This window comes from Anguilla rostrata, chromosome 8, assembly GCF_018555375.3.
Source record: "Anguilla rostrata isolate EN2019 chromosome 8, ASM1855537v3, whole genome shotgun sequence".
NCBI classification, from domain to species: domain Eukaryota; kingdom Metazoa; phylum Chordata; class Actinopteri; order Anguilliformes; family Anguillidae; genus Anguilla; species Anguilla rostrata.
This window is the reverse complement of record NC_057940.1, coordinates 51,122,357-51,142,949: the sequence shown is the minus strand read 5'-3', so window position 1 is coordinate 51,142,949 and position 20,593 is coordinate 51,122,357. Positions and strand designations below refer to the sequence as shown.

Below are 20,593 nucleotides of genomic sequence, written 5' to 3'. Positions count from 1 at the left end.
ACAGTGTATATGTAGTATAAGTGTAATGTGTATATGTGTAATATGTTATTAGATACAGTGTATATGTAGTATATGTGTAAATGTATATTAGATACAGTTCATATGTAGTATATGTCTAAAGGTGTATTAGATACAGTGTATATGTGTACAGGTGTATTAGATACAGTGTATATGCGGTATATGTTTAAAGGTGTATTAGATACAGTGTATATGTAGTATATGCATAAATGTATATTCGATACAGTGTATATGTAGTATATGTAGTATTTAGATACAGTGTATATAGATTGTAATGTGTATTAGATACAGTGAAATCATATGTGTAATTATATAGATACAGTGTAATATGTAGTTATATGGTAAAATGTATATTCGATCAGTGTACTATGTAGTTATGTTAATGATATTCGATACAGTGTATATTTAGTATATATGTAAATGTGTATTAGATACAGTGTAAATGAGTATAGCTGTATTAGATACAGTGTAAATGAGTATAGCTGTATTAGATACAGTGTACATGAGTATAGCTGTATTAGATACAGTGTAAATGAGTATAGCTGTATTAGATACAGTGTACATGCGTATAGCTGTATTAGGTACAGTGTACATGAGTATAGCTGTATTAGATACAGTGTAAATGAGTATAGCTGTATTAGATACAGTGTACATGCGTATAGCTGTATTAGATACAGTGTAAATGTATATTAGATACAGTGTAAATGTAGGATGTAGATCGGTGTATTAGGTCGGGTATATGCAGTGCTAAGCTGCGCTGGGACTCAGTCAGAGGCTTACTGGTGAATGGCCTGCAGGAACTTGCGCTGGTGTTTGCGCACTCGGGAGTGGTCGATCTTCTTGGTCAGCTTGGTGTGCTTGTAGATCAGCCAGGTCTCCCGCAGCACGTTCGCCGCCGCGTTCTTTATCTGCGGGAAAAAGAAACGCCAGATCCGCCGATCCGCGAGTCAACGGCGGTCGGGAACGCGTCCTTTTAACGTGCGTGTGACTGACACCGCTCGTAAATCGTTCTGACGGGAGCGACCAACCAATCCCCCCCCCACCGCACCACCCAAACCACCCTACCCCACCCGCCACCATCACAGCAACTGGATCAGCACAAGTCATGGTAGGAAAATCAATGTGAAGTCAGTGTGAACGAACACCGTTTTAAGCGCGATCTTGAGTACTTTAACCATCACGGATCTCTACCTCCCAGTAGCGCGGGCTGCTTTTTCCCCATGCCGTGATTACGCTTGCTGTCTCGCTGTTTAATACGCGTCTAATTGTGCACCTCTGCGACGGGAACAGGTCCCTCTCCTGTCGTCAATAATGACAGTGCTGGGATAACAAGGCAGTGGGTCTCTCTCTCTCTATCTCTCTCTCTGTTTGCTTCTCTCTCTGTTTCCCTCCCACCCTCTCTCTTTCTGTTTCCCTCCCTCCCTCTCTCAGTCTCTCTCTCTGTTTCTCTGATTCTCTTCCTCTCTCCATGTCTTCCTTTTCCTGTTTCTCTCCCTGTCTCTCTCACGCCGTTTCTCTCCAGGTCTCTCAATTCAATTTCAATTTCGTCTCTCTCTCTCTCTCTCTTCGTTTCCTTGCTTCTCTCCCTCCCTCCCTTTCTCTCCCCGTCTGTCTGTTTCCCTCTCTCCGTCTCCTCCAGGGAACACCCCCCCCCCCCGCCCCCCGCCACCACCGGCAGCACCATGCCACCCCCGCCTCGCCCTCCACCCACAAACACACAGTGAGGGAGAGTTTAAAAGCCTTAAAGAGAGACAGGTTGGGGGGGGGTGGGGGGTGGGGGGGGGGGTGGTAGACACGCAGATGGGAGGAGTCAGAGACAGACATGCCCAGCACCAGGAAGTAAACCAAGTCTGTGTTTGTATGGAGGGGAGGGGGGGGGAGACTGAGGAAGGGGGCCACAGGGAGCTGGATAACAAAGGTGGTTGTTTTGGAGAGTTTGTTGTACTAAGACGAGAGAGAGCTCCCCTTGTGTTTGTCAGCCAGACGACAGAGATAGAGTGCAGGGAGGTAATTAGGGAAGTCATGCAGCTAAGGACAAGACTGCTAAAAGCCAGAATAAAATATGTGAGTCTTATTGCCCCCAGAATCTGTGATGTCATTCTCATTCAGTCATGTACTGGGAGCCCTTACTTTGGGCGGCGCGCAAACAAATCACAACAAACAAATTTCAAAAGTCACCAAAAGCGAAAACCAGAATAACTTAAAACGAAACATTTGCACGTGCTCAGAATGCCCGCGGAAGCAAGGCAGGAAGACGAAAATAGGCGCTATTTATTTTACCGCGGTCGGTCATTGCTAAGCACTCCGCTAGGCGTCCTCCGTCGTAAATTTATCCGCGCCGCGGTTATCGATCGGACGCTCCGGCCGGTGCGGTTAGCGGTTAGCGGTCCGGAGCATCGCGGGCGCTCCACATTTTCGCGAAAACGGGAGCTGTTTTCTGCCTGGCAGGCCCATGAAAAATTGAGAAGGGAGCGAGAGAAGACGAAAACAGCTCGGCTTCCCCCAGCCTCACCCGGAGGGGGGGGGGACCGCCAAATGGCGGAGGGGCGGTCCTTTCCGCACGCTGCTTGTGGTCCAGCACCCCGAGGGGAGGGGAGGGGGTGGAGCGGGGGGCCCGTGGGAGGGGTGCCCCGGGCCGGACAGACTGGAGACCGGCTGCGGGTTTTCGTTCGGGGGTGGGGGAGGGGGGTGATGTGGGCTGGGGGACGGAGGCGGGGCCTGGCTTACCCTCTTGGTGAGCTGGGTGTCCATCATGAAGTTGTGCACGTGTTTCTCCGCCTTGGTCAGCTCCAGCTTCCGGGCAAAGACGGCGACCACCAGGGCGGTGCACCCTGCCCCCTGAGGAAGAGAGGGAGCGGGAGGGGATGAATGAAGAGAGAGAGAGAGAGGGCGAGAGTGAGAGAGGATACCCGGGGAGAGGGGGAGTGAGAAAGAGAAGCAGAATTCATACAAGAGTCTACAGACGCTAACTGATTAACTAGACCGGATAGTCCATTACACTGGAGACACAAAGGAAGTGCATCGGGGAATATATCCAATACATTTCATTAGCTGCACTGAGAGGGAAGGAGAAAGGGAGAGCGATAGAGAGACAGAGAGACAGAGAAGCAGATAGAACAGAGTACGTGAGAGAGACAGTGTGAGACAAAGAGTGGAACAGAGGGAGAGAGAGAGAGAGAGACAGAGAGAGAAGATAGAATAATAGAGGAAATGAGAAAGAGACAGTGTGAGACAGAGAGTGGGAAAGAGAGAGAGCCAGCGTGAGAGAGTAGAACAGAGTGAGAGAGCGAGAAAGAAAGAGCGAGCAACCTGTTAGCACACACACACACACTGAGTGACCGAGGCAGGTGCACACGGTGCAGGGACAGAGTGTGAGGGAGGCTAGTTAGAGCACACACACACACACACACACACACATTGAGGGCTGAGTGACTGCTCCTACAGGACAGAGTACATTAGCGCTGTGGAGAGGGAGATTTGCTTGGCAAAGAGGACCACGCCACTCCACACAGGGGGATGGAGTTCAATCAACAACATTTCGGATGAGGAGCCATTTACGTCTAGTACACTCTCACCCAATAAGCTGCAGTCTATAATTGTGTGCGTGTGTGCATGCGTGTGTGTGTGTGAGTGTGTGCGTGTGTGTGTGCGTCAGTGTGTGTGTGTGTGTGTGTGTGTGTGTCTCAGTGTGTGTGTGTGTGCCAGTGTGTGTGTGCGTGCGTGCGCTGTATTGCATAGAAAAACTAGCGCGTCCTGCTAAGATGTAATGGTGACGACATGCTTGTGTGTGTGTTTGTGTGTGGACTGAAAATATTCACAAGGCCAGAACATCCTTTAAAAAACACACAACGCTGACGTGCTGAGCATAATTACGAAAGGCCGTGCGTGGCCATGTTATTATAATAAATGTGTACCCACGTCTGGACTGAAAATCTTACAAGGCCGCAGTGTCCTACAAAATCACACAATGGGAACTGGCTCAAAATAACCACGAAAAGCATTAGCGTGTGTGTGTGTGTGCGCGCGCGTGTTTGAGCGAGTGAGCGAAACTACGCACATCCCTGCATGCGCTGAAAATCTCAACGCTAGCATGTCCTGGCAAAAAAAAAAAAAAACGTATGAGGGCGATACCCTCAGAATAGCTACGAAAAAACCATTCGGAGGACTGACTTTAAAAGCAGGAAACGCCCGTGATGTTTATTTTCGCTGGATTCGGGGAGATTAAATAAAATATGAGAGCCAACAGGAAACCCTTTCTGGCACGTGGATGAGGTCACGTGTGCGAACGTGAGAGCTGTGCTGCGCGACGAAGCCCCGATGACATCACAGGACGTCCTAAATCGCAGAACGAGTTCGGCGGTGTGGTGCAATGGCTAAGGAGTTGGTCTTGTAACCTAAAGGTCGCAGGTTCGATTCCCCGGTAGGACACTGCCATTGTACCCTTGAGCAAGGTACTTAACCTGCATCGCTCCAGTATATATCCAGCTGTATAATTGGATACAATGTAAGTCGCTCTGGTTAAGAGCGTCTGCTAAATCCCTGTAATATAATGAGTGTCACAGATGGAAGATGTTATATATATATATTTAGAAAATGAGCCCGGAATATATGTTTAAAGCCAGCGACAGTGTTATATATTTTATACCCCTTCTAAGGTCAGTTCTGTATCTATTACATGAGTGTTTCACATCAGGAATATAGTTGTCAAGAGTTATTATCATTCAGTGATCACAGGTTCAAATGTAGCTAAAATCTATATTTTGTCCCAGTTCAATTATATCCTTCTAAGAACAATTTAGTGTTTTTTTCTACGTTAAGCTACTCTAGTAGAACAAATGTAGAAAGCAAAACAACAAGCAGGCAAGAAAGAAACACATGTAGAAATATTACCAGGATTATATCCCAAAGAAAATGGCCATGTTCAGTCTTAAAACAGTCATACTTTCTCCTTCTCTGTGACGTGTTGCGATGAGTGAGGAATGGCTTTGCTGTCTGCATAAAAATCCTGGCACATCCTGCTCCCACAGTGAACTGGACACCCCCCTCCCTCCACCTGGCAGGACAATGGTATATTCCAACACAGTGTTGGCCTTCACTGTTGTCATGGAAACGAGACTGAGAATTTCACCTATAGAAAGTCATTACAATCACTTTCACCGAAAAAACAACGCAAGCCTGTCGCTCACTTTCTCGCCATCTACCCCTCTGTCACACGGTCTCTTTTTCTCAACCTTCTACACATCGTCAATGCCATAAAAACAAAAAGGGAGAAGCACTCTCTTTTTTCTATTTGTGTCATTTTTTTCCTGGTGAATCTCAATAATGTGAGAGAGAGAGAGAGAGCTAGAGAGAGAGGTGGAGAGAGAGACAGAGACAGAGAGAGATGGAAAGAGAATGTTTGAGTGTGTGGGAGTTCACCAGGTAGAGGTTGTGAGTATGTGAGTTCACAACCGCATGTATGGGAAAGTGCGTGTGAAAAAGAGTGTGATAGTACTCAAAAGGGTGGGTGCGCGTGTGAAGTGTGGGGGCACACGTGTGACTGTGCGTGTGTGCGCACCTGCCCTACTGTCTGTGCGTATCTTTGTTCCTGTTTGAAAGCATGAGTGAGCTCTGTGTGTGCGTGTATGTGTGAGTGTGCGTGTGTGTGCGTGTGTGTGCGTGTATGTGTGAGTGTGCGTGTGTGCGCTCGCTGCCAGCAGACAGAGACACACAGGCGCAGACAATAAAGAGAAAATGAATGAATGGAGAGAAGACGGGGGAGGAAGGGAGAACAAGAGAGATAGAGCAGAAAACTGATGAAGATAAATGGATGAAAAAGACAAAATGATGTGCAATCAATACCAAAAACCACAGAAGAGCTTCTGGACCAGTCCAAGCTGCTGTCACCAAGTCAGACAGACAGACAAACAGACAGACAGGCATACTCACTAATAGTCAGACAGACACTCTTATAGTCAGACAAATAGACGCTCACTGACTGTCAGACAGACAGACAAACTCACTGACAGTCAGACAGACAGACTCACTGACAGTCAGAAAGACAGACAGACAGACTCACTGACAGTCAGACAGACAGACAGACACTCACTGACAGGCAAACAGACTCACTGACAGTCAGACAGACACTCACTGACAGTCAGAAAGACAGACAGACTCACTGACAGTCAGATAGTCAGACAGACACTCACTGACAGGCAAACAGACTCACTGACAGTCAGACAGTCAGACAGACAGACAGACAGACAGACACTCACTGACAGGCAAACAGACTCACTGACAGTCAGACAGACAGACAGACACTCACTGACAGGCAAACAGACTCACTGACAGGCAAACAGACAGACAGACTCACTGACAGTCAGACAGTCAGACAGACAGTCAGGCTGATGGAGAGATGGAAGCTGACAGACTGTAGGAATCACAGGTTTACACAGGGAGACCAGGCAGAGGCTCACAGACACCGGCATTTACCCGCTACACCAGGGCTGCCCAACCCTGTCTCAGCAAACCTACTGTCCTGTATGTTTTCCTTTCAACCCACATTGGCAGCTCAAGGAGATCTCTAGCTCTTGAACGAGGTGTGCTTTGTTAGGGTTGAAGTGAAGACCTACAGGATGGTAGATCTCCAGGAACAGGGTTGGGCAGCCCTGCTCTAGCTCTTGAACGAGGTGTGCTTTGTTAGGGTTGAAGTGAAGACCTACAGGATGGTAGATCTCCAGTAAGAGGGTTGGGCAGCCCTGCTCTAGCTGTTGAATGAGGTGTGTTTTGTTAGGGTTGGAGTGAAAACCTACAGGACAGTAGATCTCCAGTAAGAGAGTTGGGCAGCCCTGCTCTAGCTGTTGAATGAGGTGTGTTTTGTTAGGGTTGGAGTGAAAAACTACAGGACAGTAGATCTGCAGTAAGAGGGTTGGGCAGCCTTGCTCTAGCTGTTGAACAAGGTGTGCTTTGTTAGGGTTGGAGTGAAAGCCTACAGGACAGTAGATCTCCAAAACAGGGTTGGGCAGCCCTGCTCTAGCTGTTGAATGAGGTGTGCTTTGCTAGGGTTGGAGTGAAAGCCTACAGGACAGTAGATCTCCAAAACAGGGTTGGGCAGACCTGCTCTAGCTGTTGAATGGGGTGTGGCTTTGTTGGGGTTGGACTGAAAACCTACAGGACAGCAGATCTCCAGGAGCAGGGTTGGGCAGCCCTGTGTTATGCCGTGTGCTAATGCTAAAGAGAGAGCAGCAGCAGGCATACCATGAGACAGACAGAGCAAAAAACCACAAAGGGAACGGCCACACTGTGAAACGACAGTGTCTATGACACATACGACACACACACGTGCGGACACATGCACACACATACACACACACACACAAACATAGAGCCAAGTTAAGCGTGCTGGGACATTAGTTGAGGAGGACTAAGCTTGTGACCGCCATCCCATACCACCGCCATCACCCGCCAACGAGGAGAACTACCGGCACAAGCCGCTTAGTCACGCGAGCGTTTGGGGGCCAGAGTGAGCATGAGGGAGTTAGAACACAACTCAGGGAGGGGAGGGGTGGGAGGAGTTTGGGAGGGGGGTGGGGCAGCAGGGAGGCCCGAGTTCCCCATCGCCCCGCCCACTGACGCCCCCCCCCCGGCACGAAGGCGGGCGCTTACCATGATGCCGGTCAGCAGGCACACGCCCTTGCCGCAGTAGGTGTGGGGCACCATGTCCCCGTAGCCGATGGACAGGAAGGTGATGGAGATGAGCCACATCGCTCCCAGGAAGTTGCTGGTCACGTCCTGCGAGTCGTGGTACCTGAGAGGGGAGGCGGCTTTCAGTTTTTCAGTTGGCCGCGTCCGTTAACCATTCGGGGTGCGAAATCACAAAAACCCGATTCAGAATGTTCTTAACTGAACATTCTAATGCTGATGAAAAGGTCTTATTAAGCAAAGCAATCTCCGAGCAACTTTCGTCGCTCGCAACTGAATTGCTCTCGGATTGCTCTTTGTGTAACACTGCAATTTGCTTGCAACTCAGATGCAATTTAGTTGCAACCAGTCCCGAGCGGCTTGAGCGACCGATTTCATGCAATAGCCAATCAGAGTAGAGATACAGGTCGCACATGTATCGCCTGTTTCTTTACAAGCCAGCTACGCACCCAGAACTGTTTGGGGACCCATCTGACCTCTCAGCCTATCAGTCTCTCCTGAAAAAGTTCTCTTCTTCTGTCACTGCCGCTAAGGCAAAATTCTACCAAACCAAAATTCATAACTCAATTTCTAACCCTCGTCAACTTTTCTCTATTTTCTCTTCTCTCCTCAGCGTGCCACCTCCTCCACCCCAGTCTTCCTTCACTGCAGATGACTTTGCAGCATTCTTTGACGAAAAGATTGCAGACATCCGCAGCTCCTTTGCCCCCTCTGCGTCCTCCGCCCCCTCTGCGTCCTCCGCCCCCTCTGCGTCCTCCGCCCCCTCTGCGTCCTCCGCCCCCTCTGCGTCCTCCGCCCCCTGTTTCTCCACATTTTCTCTCCTCTCAGACACTGAAGTCTCCCAGCTTCTGCTCACCCACCGCCCTACCACCTGCACCCTCGACCCTATCCCCTCATCTCTCCTTCAAACAATCACACCAGACATCCTCCCTTTTGTCGCCTCCCTTGTGAACTCCTCCCTATCTTCTGGATGTTTCCCCTCATCCTTCAAGAAGGCCCACATCACCCCGCTGCTGAAGAAACCCACACTAGATCCTTCAGTCATTCAGAACTACCGCCCGGTATCTCTCCTCCCTTTCCTATCCAAAACACTCGAACGTGCTGCATCTAACCAGCTCTCTGCTTTCTTCTCTGAGAACAACCTGCTTGATCCCCACCAGTCTGGCTTCAGGCCTGGCCACTCGACTGAGCCTGCACTCCTCTCGGTCAGTGAGTCACTCCATGCCGCACGAGCAGCCTCCCTCTCCTCTGTCCTGATTCTTTTAGACCTCTCCGCTGCATTTGACACTGTGGACCACTCTACCCTCCTGTCCTCCCTGGCAGCATCAGGGATCCGCGGCACAGTCCTTGACTGGATTGAGTCCTACCTCTCTGACCGCATCCTTCCAGGTTGCCTGGGCGGGTAAGGTATCACCACCCCGTCCCCTCACCACTGGAGTTCCCCAGGGCTCAGTCCTTGGTCCCCTTCTCTTCTCCATGTACACCAGATCCCTTGGCCCTGTAATATCTGCCCATGGCTTGTCCTATCATTCCTATGCCGACGACACGCAACTCTTTCTCTCCTTCTCCCCATCGGACACACAGGTCCCCGCCCGCATCTCCGCTTGCCTGAGGGACATACAGAGCTGGATGGACAATCACCACCTGAAGCTCAACCCGGGAAAGACGGAGCTAATCTTTATTCCTGCTCTATCCTCTCCCCTCCTCGACTTTTCCATTTCCTTAGGGGACACCGTAGTGACATCATCACCCTGCGCCAAGAATCTTGGAGTGATGATGGACAACAGGCTGTCCCTCTCCAACAACATTGCAGCAGTAACCCGGGCATGCAGATTTTTCCTATACAATATCCGCAGAATCCGCCCCTTTCTCACCACCTACTCAACCCAGCTCCTGGTCCAAGCAATGGTTCTATCCCGCCTGGACTACTGCAACTCTCTTCTGGCTGGACTACCGGCATCTGCCACCAGACCCCTGCAGCTCATCCAGAATGCTGCGGCTCGTCTGGTCTTCAACCTCCCCAGACACTCCCACGTAACTCCCCTGCTCACTACCCTCCACTGGCTGCCTGTTATAGCTCGCATCAAATTCAAAACATTGGTTCTAGCATACCAGGCAGTCAAGGGATCAGCCCCAGCATACCTTCACAAGATTTTCAAACCCTACATGCCAGCCAGATCCCTCCGTTCTGCTACCTCAGGACGCCTAGCACCTCCCCCTCTTCGCACCTGCACTTCCAGAACACGTCTCCTGTCTGTTCTGGCCCCACGATGGTGGAATGACCTCCCTGTGGGGTCAGAACAGCTGAGACTGTGACCCATTTCAAACGACGACTGAAGACCCACCTCTTCAGGCTGCACCTCTCCCCATCCCTCCCTTCCCCCCCGTAAATGACTAAACTTAGGGGTGTAACTAGGCAGCTGTTTAATAGGTGACTTAGTTGATGCGCCAGTCTTAACGACTACTTGTATTTTTATTTATTTTTATTTTTCCATAGATTGCGTTGTTGCCGTTTTCGTTGTTAGTGTTAATCAGTTTAACCACCAGGGTCCAAGTTGAACTATGCGGTTGTTCCCTGTACTTGGACCGGTACTTCTCTCTAGGGGTTTCGTCATACTTGTTCTTGGTTATGGTTATACACTTTGTTGTACGTCGCTCTGGATAAGAGCGTCTGCCAAATGCCTGTAATGTAAATGTAATGTAATGTTTCTTTTTACTTTTCAAAGATATCCAAAATCGTGAATGCACATGAATTTATGCTTTGCGTTTCCATGTTGAAAGCATTGCCAGTGACACCAATGCTCAACAATGTACTGGACTGTTAGTATCAACCATAAATTCCCTTACAAGTACACTAAATTACGCACTTAATTCTGATTGGTGATTGATTACAATTGAAATTGCTTGCGAATTGCCTCAGCTAACGGTATTGCATGAAATGACATCAAACGCAACGCATTGCAGCAACCAACGTTTTGTGGAAATTGCTTCGTGTAACAAGACCCTAACAACCTCTACTGGCAACTGAAAGCAACAGAGTTCTAGAGCACTGACTTAGAATTTAAAAAAAAACATTCCAAAAAACCTACTCTTCAAAGGGTTAAACCTCAGTGTGATTATGATTATTCATTTGGTTGGCATTAGACACACTGAGCTCCGACACGCTCTCCGTCTTTAAGTGTGGGCTCAAAACACACCTCTTTAATAAACCCCAAAGGCCCAGTACAATGAGGGGGACTCTGTGCTGTTGGAGGTGCCGTCTTTCGGATAAGACGTTAAACCCAGGTCCTGACTCGCTGTGGTCATTAAAGACCCCATGACACTTGTCACAAAGAGTAGGGGGTTCCCTGGCGTCCTGGCTAAATTCCCAACCTGGCTCCCTCAGACTTGCCACCTAATCATCCCCCGATTTAATTGGCAAAAAAAAACGTTCTCCCCCTCTCCACCTTAGCTTATGTGTGGTGAGCGTTCTGGCACAAAATGGCTGCCGTGCATCACCCAGGTCACCCATCTCATCTCTGTGAAGCACTTTGAGCGTTCGCTAAAGCGCTATATAAATGCAACGATTCATTCATCCATTCAATCTTTACCCATTCCTTTAGTTAAAGATGTCTGGGAGGGGTAAATCTGGACCATAGAGCTGTTACGTGAGCTGAGCTGAGTGTGCTGTTGCCCCACCACAGCATGTGAACGCTCTGGTTTGCTGTTCTGTCCCGTGTACACAATGACGTAACCGGGATGCCTAGACGCACCACCTCAGCCCTCTGAACTGCGTATCAGTATACACTTCTTGCCTTGGACCTCCTATTTTACCTGCTAATTCAACACCTCAGTCTGTGACCTGCCCGACCCATTTGACTAACTGCTCTGATAGCTTCCTCATTATATTTCTGTTACCATTCATTCTGTCTTTACTATTACATCAGGCCAGCTGGTGGAGGATGAGCTCCCTCTCTATAGCCAGGTGTCTCCTGAGATTTCTTCCTCCATTTGGGAGGTTTTCTTTTTTTTTTTTTTTACCATCGTTTCAGAGTTTTCCTTCCCACTGGGGAGTTAAAATAAAAAAAATTTAACCTTGGTCTGGTTTTTGCCCAATTTCCTTTTTCTTGTTTTCTCTGTAAAGCATCTCTGTGACAGTGTACCTGTAAAAAGTGCCATGCTAATAAAAACAGATTGAACTGAACGGAATGCACACATTATTATTAACTTTTGTAGACGATGACTCAACGATAACGTTAAAGCCACGTTCAAAGAAGAAGAGTGTGGTAACAGACAGTCTGAAAAGACCAGGTAAAAAGAAGCATAAAAACAGTTAAACACGTCCTTCTTTAAAGCACACACATTGCGCATATTGTTCCAAGAAAGAACACACTGCAAAATTCTAAATATCTGAGTTTTGGGGAAGTATTCTAAATCAGTCGATTACACTGCACGCAGGCCAAGTAACTGTCCATGTAAAAGTGTCCCTGGCCAAACCTGATATGCAATGACCAAATATAGACTTGGGAAAATATGTCAAAATATGAAACATTTAAAAAATATAACCCCTTTTTTAACTTATGATGGGGGTCCCCTGGGCGCCTGTGGGCATGGGTGGGGGGTCCCTGAGTGAGAAAAGCTTACAGGAAGCAGAACCTGTGACTAAATGAAACTGTTTTGTACGGAATACGACGTTCATGATCCTACACCAAGTTCTATAGTGTTCGGATGAATAACTGAATGCTACACGCATTCGAATAAAGTGGTTAGAAAAACACAGCGGCTGGTGTTCCGCTGTGCTGAAAAAGCCATTTTTTCCCGAAACCCTTTCTCCCCCCCGTGTTATTTTACATGTACTCAGCAAGGATGACAAAGCCGGGGGGGGTGGGGGGCGGGTTGGTGGGGGGGGGGGGGGTGGGGGTGTTAGGGACAAGCGCTCATCCATCTTTAAGAGGAGGTGTCAGAATAATGAGATCCTGTCCTCTCCCAAAATGGAAGACCACCTGGAAGGGCTGAGAAAAAAATTAAGTACAGCGACGGGGGGAGGGGGGAAGGGGGTGTTTGGCTTGGGCTTCAAGACAAATCTGGTTTTCTTAGACTCGGGCTGGATGCGCAAGAGAGACTGCTGGTGTTAGGCAGGAGAACAGGAGTGAGAAAATGTGGGAGGAATACTCTGGGGGGTGGGGGGGGGTGGGTTAGGAGTGAAGGAAAGCAGAAAGAGAGGTAGAAAGAGGGGATGAAGGGAAATATACAGAGAGATAACTGCAGTCGCATGCGGTCCAGAAGGTCAGCAGGCAACATCGTCTGATGGACGCGAGCCTAAAAGACTAAAAACATTCTGGAGCGCAGCCTTCTATCCAGTGAATGGCAGCACACCCACGGCCATGTTTCACCGTTAGCTATATAAAGACGGTTGGCAGAATAACACTGTTTCACAGAAGAAGGCCCCTGCTGTGAAGGTTTCACTCTTTGGCTTCATAAAAATGTTTTAAAAAAGGTGTGGATTTTTATTAATATAGTTTCTGTCATCCTTCTGATGTAAATCCTCTATTTTCTTATTTTCTTTCTTTTATAGGACATTCACTTCCTTGCATTTTTTACTTCAATTTTTCTTCTTTTCATTTTTTTTTTTGCTACCTCCCTCCTGATCCACACTCTTTCATTTCTGAATGACTGTTCTCCGCTCTCTCTGTCTGCCCTGTTTTCCCTCCCTCTCTCCCACCTTTCCTCCCTCTCTCCCTCTGCGGCTCTTATCCTTCATCTCGCCTTTCTCACTTCTTTCCCCGTCCTCATCTTTTCTGCTCCCTCGCACACTCCTTCGTTCTCTTTCCATGTATCAAGACATCCTCTCGACTCCTCACGCGTCCGTCAAATGTTCACGGTCGCCGAACACCTTCCACAGACCTTCACGGTTGTCACACACCTGTCACAGACGTTCACGGTCATCGCGCACCTCTAACAGACACGTAATTGTCACATGCCTGTCACACACACACACACACACACAGCACTGTCACACACCTCACACACACAGTCGTCACACACCTGTCACACACACGAAACTGTCACACGCCTGTCACGCACACGCAGTCACCACACACGTCTCTCACACACACACACACACCCGTCAGACTCTTTTCAAATATTTGCGGTTATATTTAAATCTTTCATACTGTGCAATGAAATTTGCATATATATATATCACACTGAATGGTTTCACACCTTTGGACAAAATGTAATAGTAGACAAATGGAAACAGAGTAAACAGAAAACACTTTTTTGAAATTATTATTTCATTTATTTCATGAGAAAAGTTATCAAACACCCGTATCACCCAGGTGAAAGAGTAACTGCACTTTTAGATACTAAAATTAAACAAATGTAACTGATAATTAGATTTAGCTGATTGAACACAGCCAGGCTTGATTGCAGCCAGCCCTGTTGAATCTAATACCTCACTCATGTTGAACCTCACCGTCAGTGTGAAGCAGTCACCACAAAGTTTATGCTCTTTTTGCTCTGTCTCTTGCCTTGCTACTCTGTAAAGTGTCTTTGAGACAGTTCTCTGTAAAAAGCACTATACAAAAATAAAATTGAATTAAACTGAATTGAATACAGGCACTCTATGCCACGATCGAAAGAAATTTCAGAAGAGAGGAGAAAAAAGTTGTTGAGATATATCAGTCTGGAAAGGGTTACAAACCCATTTCTAAGGTTCTGGTACTGCAAGAAACCACAGCGAGAGCCAAATGGAGCACAATTGGAACAGAGGCGATTCTGTTTGCCCACCAAATGGTTTCCAAGGGCACAGTGACAACTCATCCAGGGACGAAAGATCCCACAAAGCATCCAAAGAACTGCAGGCCTCTCTAACCCCAGCTGAGGTCAGTGCTCATGGCAGCACCATAAAAAAGAGACTGGGCAAAAATGGGATTCGTGGGAGAGTAGCGAAGGTCGAAACCACTATAAACCAAGAGGAACCTCAACGCTCATCTTACATTTGCAAAAAGAAAAACAAAAACCTATTCTTTTGGAATTATGTTCTATGGAATGATGAGTCAAAAGTAGAACTTTTTGGATGATGTGGGTCCCATTATATCTGGCGTAAAGCAAATACTGAATTTCACAGTAAGAACATCATACCAACAATGATGGTGGTAGTGAGATGGTGAAGGGGTGCTTTGCTGCCTTCACGACCTGGACGACTTGCCGATTTGCGACTTGCGAATTAGGGACCACAAATTCTGCTCAGCACAAGAAAACTTTTAAGGAGATTGTCCAGTCGTCTGTCTGTGAGCTGAAGCTAAAGCATAATTGAATTACACAAAAGCAAGGCCACATCTGAATGGCTGAAAAGAAACAAAGTTAAAGTTTTGGAGTGGCCTAGTCAAAGTCCTGACTTGACCCCAGTAGAGATGTTGTGGCAGGACCTGAAACCAGCAATTCATGCTTGAAAACCATTTGTCTGAATTAAAGCAGTTCCTCAAAGAAGAGTGGGCAAAAATTCCTCCACAGCGATGTGAAATACTGATCAAATTACAAGATGCATTAAGCATTGAGTTTAAGGGGTCAGTTAATGTGTTTTTCGTTTAACTTTTAAAATTAAATATATAAAATCATTCAAAAACGCATTTAGTGTTTACTCAAGTTTCCTTTGTCTAAATATTACATTTTGTCTAAAGATCTGAAACCACTCAGTGTGACAAATATGCGATAGAGGAAAACAGGAAGGGGACCAATGCTTTTTCACGGCACTGTATCTTTGAAAAAAAAAACCAGAGTAATCGCAGAAGTGGTCATAATCCACCTCTCAGAGATGCATGTGGTCATCACACACACACACACACTTATGCACACACACACACACATGCACAGACACACAAACACCCACACCCATACGCACACAAACCCACACCATACACAACCACACACCACACTCAACACACACCCACACGTACCTCTCGCACAACACACACACACACCACACACACACACCACACCATACACACACACACAAAACACACACACACACACACACCACTCACACACAACACACACACCGTACCTCACCTCGCACACATACACACACACACACACCCACACCCATACACACACACACACACACACACACACTGTACCTCACCTCTCGCACACATACACACACACACACCCACACCCACACACCGTACCTCACCTCTCACACACACACACACACACGTACTCACCTCTCGACACACACACACACACGCACACACAACGTACTACCTTCACACACACACACACACCGTACTACCTCACACACCACACACACCACACACGTACTCACCTCCACACCACACAACACCACAACACAAGTACTCACCTCCACACACACACACACACACACACACACACAGTACCTCACCTCTCACACACCCACACACCGTACCTCACCTCTCGCACACATACACACACACACGTGCACAAACACATACAATCACACGCACACACACACAGTACCTCACCTCTCACACACACACACACACACACACACACAGTACCTCACCTCTCACACACACACACACACCACCACGTACTCACCTCACACACACACACACACACAGTACCTCACCTCTCACACACACACACACACACACACACACACACACACACCGTACCTCACCTCTCACAGACGCGCACAGTCCAGGCTGCGATGATCCACAGAGAGATGCTGAAGACCAGCAGCACGGTCCCAGGGCAGATGGTCATCAGGGTCTTCATCACGAACCGGGTGTTGAAATGCACCTGAACACACAACCACACGCACGCACACACACACACACAGCTGTGGTCACACCTCCAGAAGCCTGTTCTGCGTGTGCAGCTTGCGGTGTAGGTTGGTGTGACCACCTCCCCCCATGGGTTGGTTGACAGAAGAAAACGTGATGACCCCTGACCTTGCTCAGAACTGAGAGGGCAAAGAGAGAAGGACAGTGCCCCCTAGCGGTCCCATATGGTAGTAAGACTGACCATGTTCAACCTAGATACTCACATCTGGCCAGAGATCCCATCCACCTGGCGTCCCAGGTCTAAAACAGTCCCTGTTTAGAGGGGAAGAATGAAAACCAGCAGTACTACTGCTCTTGAGGGCCAGATTTGAGTATTCCAGATACTGACAGAGAGACAGCGATACAGACAGAGAACGAGCAAGAGAGAGAAAGATAGAGGTGAAGATAGAGAGTGAGAGAGAGAGACAGAGGGAGAGAGAGAGAGTAACCACCCACCCCATATAAACATTGTACATATATATTGATTTACTTCTGTTGCTGTTGTTGCTGTTATTGTTGTTATTGTTATATATTATTATATTTATTATTATTATTTTAATATTATTATTTTACATACTATTTACATGTATGATTTGGCAATAATTACATTTGTATTTCATGTCAATAAAGCAACGTGAATTGAATTGAATATAGTGTTTATAGTGTGAGAGAGACAGCGGGAGAGAGACAAAGAGACACAGAAACAGAGATAGACCGAGCAAGAGAGAGAGAAAGAAAGATAGAGAGGAAGGAGAGAGAGAGAAACAGAGGGAGAGAGACAGATAGACTGCAAGCAAGAGAAAGAGGGAGGGAAAAGAGGGAAAAATTAGCCTCCTGAATTTGTAGGTGTCACTTTAAAAAAAGCAGGAACAGGGTGACGCTGCAGGAGAGTCTCAGCGGCGTGTGGACGCGTCCGCTAACGCTCACGATGGGGTCGGAGAGGAAAATCTCCCATCAGGCCAGAGCGCACGAACACAGAGCGCGGCACGGACTCCGGCGGGGAAGCCGCCGGCGCCGCGGAGGGGAACTGGGTCAGGCGCCCAATCGGAGAGAGCAGCCGTGACAGTTCGGCCCCGCCCAGACGCGGGTCAGTAACCGCCATCGTTGATGCCAGGATGCTACTGAGGGGACCCCTCCGCAAGGTTCACCTCTGGCTCAGCGCAAGGGAACTGTGGGACAGATTGTGGGACACTGATGTGGACCCCTCCTCTATAAAAGCACTCGCTGTCGGGCCACAGACCTCAGGATCAGCTCGCGATTCGATAATCGCATCACATGAAAAAAATGCCAACGAGCCTATTCTCACACGGACGGCGCTCGTGTAAAGAGTGCAATCGAACAATCCAAACACGTACAAGCAGCCTCCTGAAAGCGCTGGAAACTTCCACCGCTGATGAAATCAGCAAAGCTCTTAACGCTACCGGAATTACGAAAATAACAGACTCCTTAACAAACAGTCCCCACTTAACAGGATTTAACAAGAGGGAAATCCAACTGGCAGTGCTTTTGTGCAGTGCTTTTCTAACACGGTATTCAAAGCACTTTCCAAAAAAGAAATAACACAAAAAAGAAGACAGAACGTACCTTTAAACCCTAAGGCAACAGTTGTATCGTCAAAGTGAAAACCCAGGTACACACTTAGTTTAACACTCAACAATACAAGCCCTCCAAAAACTTAAAAGCGACACTCAACTATTTATTTTTAGACCCTGAACACAAAACATCACATCGCTGTTGAATAAACGTGACCTGGTTCTGATGTTACCCACAAAACAAGACTGCAACAATACCCAGCTCCCTATTAGAAAAGTTATGCCAACTTAAACACGACCAGGTCAACACCTACATATGGCTGGACCGGCCGACCAATGGCGTAACTTCATAACTCGGCCGACCAATGGCGTAATTTCATAACTCGGCCAACCACTGGTGCAACTTCGTCATTCACTCAAGTCACTCGGTCACAGACATTTGCGTTCGTAGGGCTGGCCCCGCCGTTGCGGTCCAGCCAAAAAAGACGAAGTGAATGATTTCCAGATGAAGGCCACGCCTCAGGCCAACACTCTCTGTATCACAATATTGGAAAACATGAAAAATGACACTTATCAAGGCCTGACAATCGATACCCGAGGGACGTTGTGACCGCAATTGAATGCGCCAACAGACCCAGCCAAAGCAGTTTTATTCAATCAAAAGAAGAATTCATGACCATGAAAATATGATTCAAACTCAAGTTTCTTACTGTCGTTCGTGCTACATGGAAGTGAAATATGCAACAACCAAGAACGTAACATAACCAGCTAGAATGTTGAACTAAAAAGCTGATTAAACTATATGTGCATATGCACATATGAATATGATCCATAAAATAAGCGATCCATGTCTGAAAATAGGGCTGGAAATAGGCCATTTCCGTTAGTAGTCACATTTCGGGTACACCTAAAGGAGTCCTACCAAAATGCCCCAAAAAGGATCCCTTCAATCGAGCCTGAAATACGTTCATTTAGCTGCCAATCACTGATGATGTTGATGAGTGTGAGCTTCAGACTCAGACCACTCCATTAAAAGCCAAACGCTGTGTATGACACAGTGCTGCGGGTGGCGCGATGGCTAACACTGTCGCCTTACGGAAAGAAGGTCCTCGGTTCGATTCTCCGGCTTCCTCCCACAGTCCAAAGACATGTAGGTAGGCTAGTTGGAGGCTCTAAATTGCGAGATAGATTGGCAACCTGGGAAAGGCTCCAGCACCTCCCACGACCCCGACCAGGAAGAGGCGGGTATGGATAATGGATGCACGGACCGCTTTGCCGTCAATGACGCACCTCGGAAATGGATCCTAACGAAATTCGGACGAAATGGCCGCGAAATACCCAGATCATGTGACCAAAACAGGTCATGTGACCGCCGCGAGGTAGGAGAGGTTGAGATAGACGCACGGAGGTAAAGACGGGCAAATTTGTTCTGAGAAAATAAAATAAAATAAAATAAAAGCAGTGCTTCCAGGTTGTATTGCATTTTCAGACACGGAAAAACCAGCAGTCTTACTGGATAAAGGAGATACAACTTCAGCCGCTGTTATATATCCTTCTGAGACTTGAGAGAAAAAAAAGTTTAAGAATTTTTTGGAGATAATACAAGTGTCTTGGATGACACGTTGCAGTGAAAATCTTTTTGGAGACTCATGTCCCTTCTAGGGGACAAAAATGAATTACTGGATCTTTGGAGGATGAGTAGTTGCCTGTCATCACCTGAGAGATACACACTGACCGCCGCACTCAATGTGCTGCGAGCTCCACAGATATTTGGGACAAATAAATATCTTTTTTTGATTTGGCTCAGTACTCCACACTTTTAGATTTGTAATCAAAGATTTCACATAGGGTTAAAGTGCACATTATCAGTTTTTATTTAAGGGTATTTCTATACAGGTATTTCTATTTCACCATATAGAAATTATGTCCTTTTTTATACATAGCGTTATTGTGATTAGTCGGGTGTGTTCAATTGCTTCCTTAGTGCAGGTATAAGAGGGCTTTCAGTATAGTCTATTCTCCTAATTGCCTTCGGAGTCTATTATTGGCGTTTGTCAACATGAGCCGTGCCAATGAAAGTCAAGGAAGCCATTATGAGGCTGAGAAATAACAAAAAAAAACTATGTCTATGCATAAAACGTGCTGTGATTTCTACATTACTGCATATCAACTGTTGTTATTGCTACCGTGGTTAATATTCACTGAATTACAATGAAAAGCAATAACATCCCCCCCGAGTTCAGCCGTATAATTTCCTGTCTACTCTTTGTCACCGTTGGTAATGCTCCCTGTCTAATGTCATGCCAATAACGCACCTTGAAATTCAAATTGATTCGAGAAAGAGGGCAAGAGGAAAGCAAGAGGGAGGAGGGAGGGAGCGAGGGAGTGGACAGGGGAGGAGAGAGAGATTTTAGGAGAGACAGAGAGAGGAGACTGGGGACTGAGAATTCATAGTCTACCATTCATTGTATATTGTTGTATCTTGTAACCACTGCTTTGGCAACACAAGTACCTATATTTTTCATGCCAATAAAGCACTTTGAAATTGAAAATTGAGAGGGGTGGCCAGTGGAGAGA

General features: G+C 47.2%; 1 pseudogene; it reads right to left on the bottom strand.

Annotated features, from left to right (window-relative positions):
- LOC135261911 (small conductance calcium-activated potassium channel protein 2-like) overlaps nt 1-20,593 on the bottom strand; it is a 52,473-nt pseudogene that overhangs the window by 7,071 nt on the left and 24,809 nt on the right.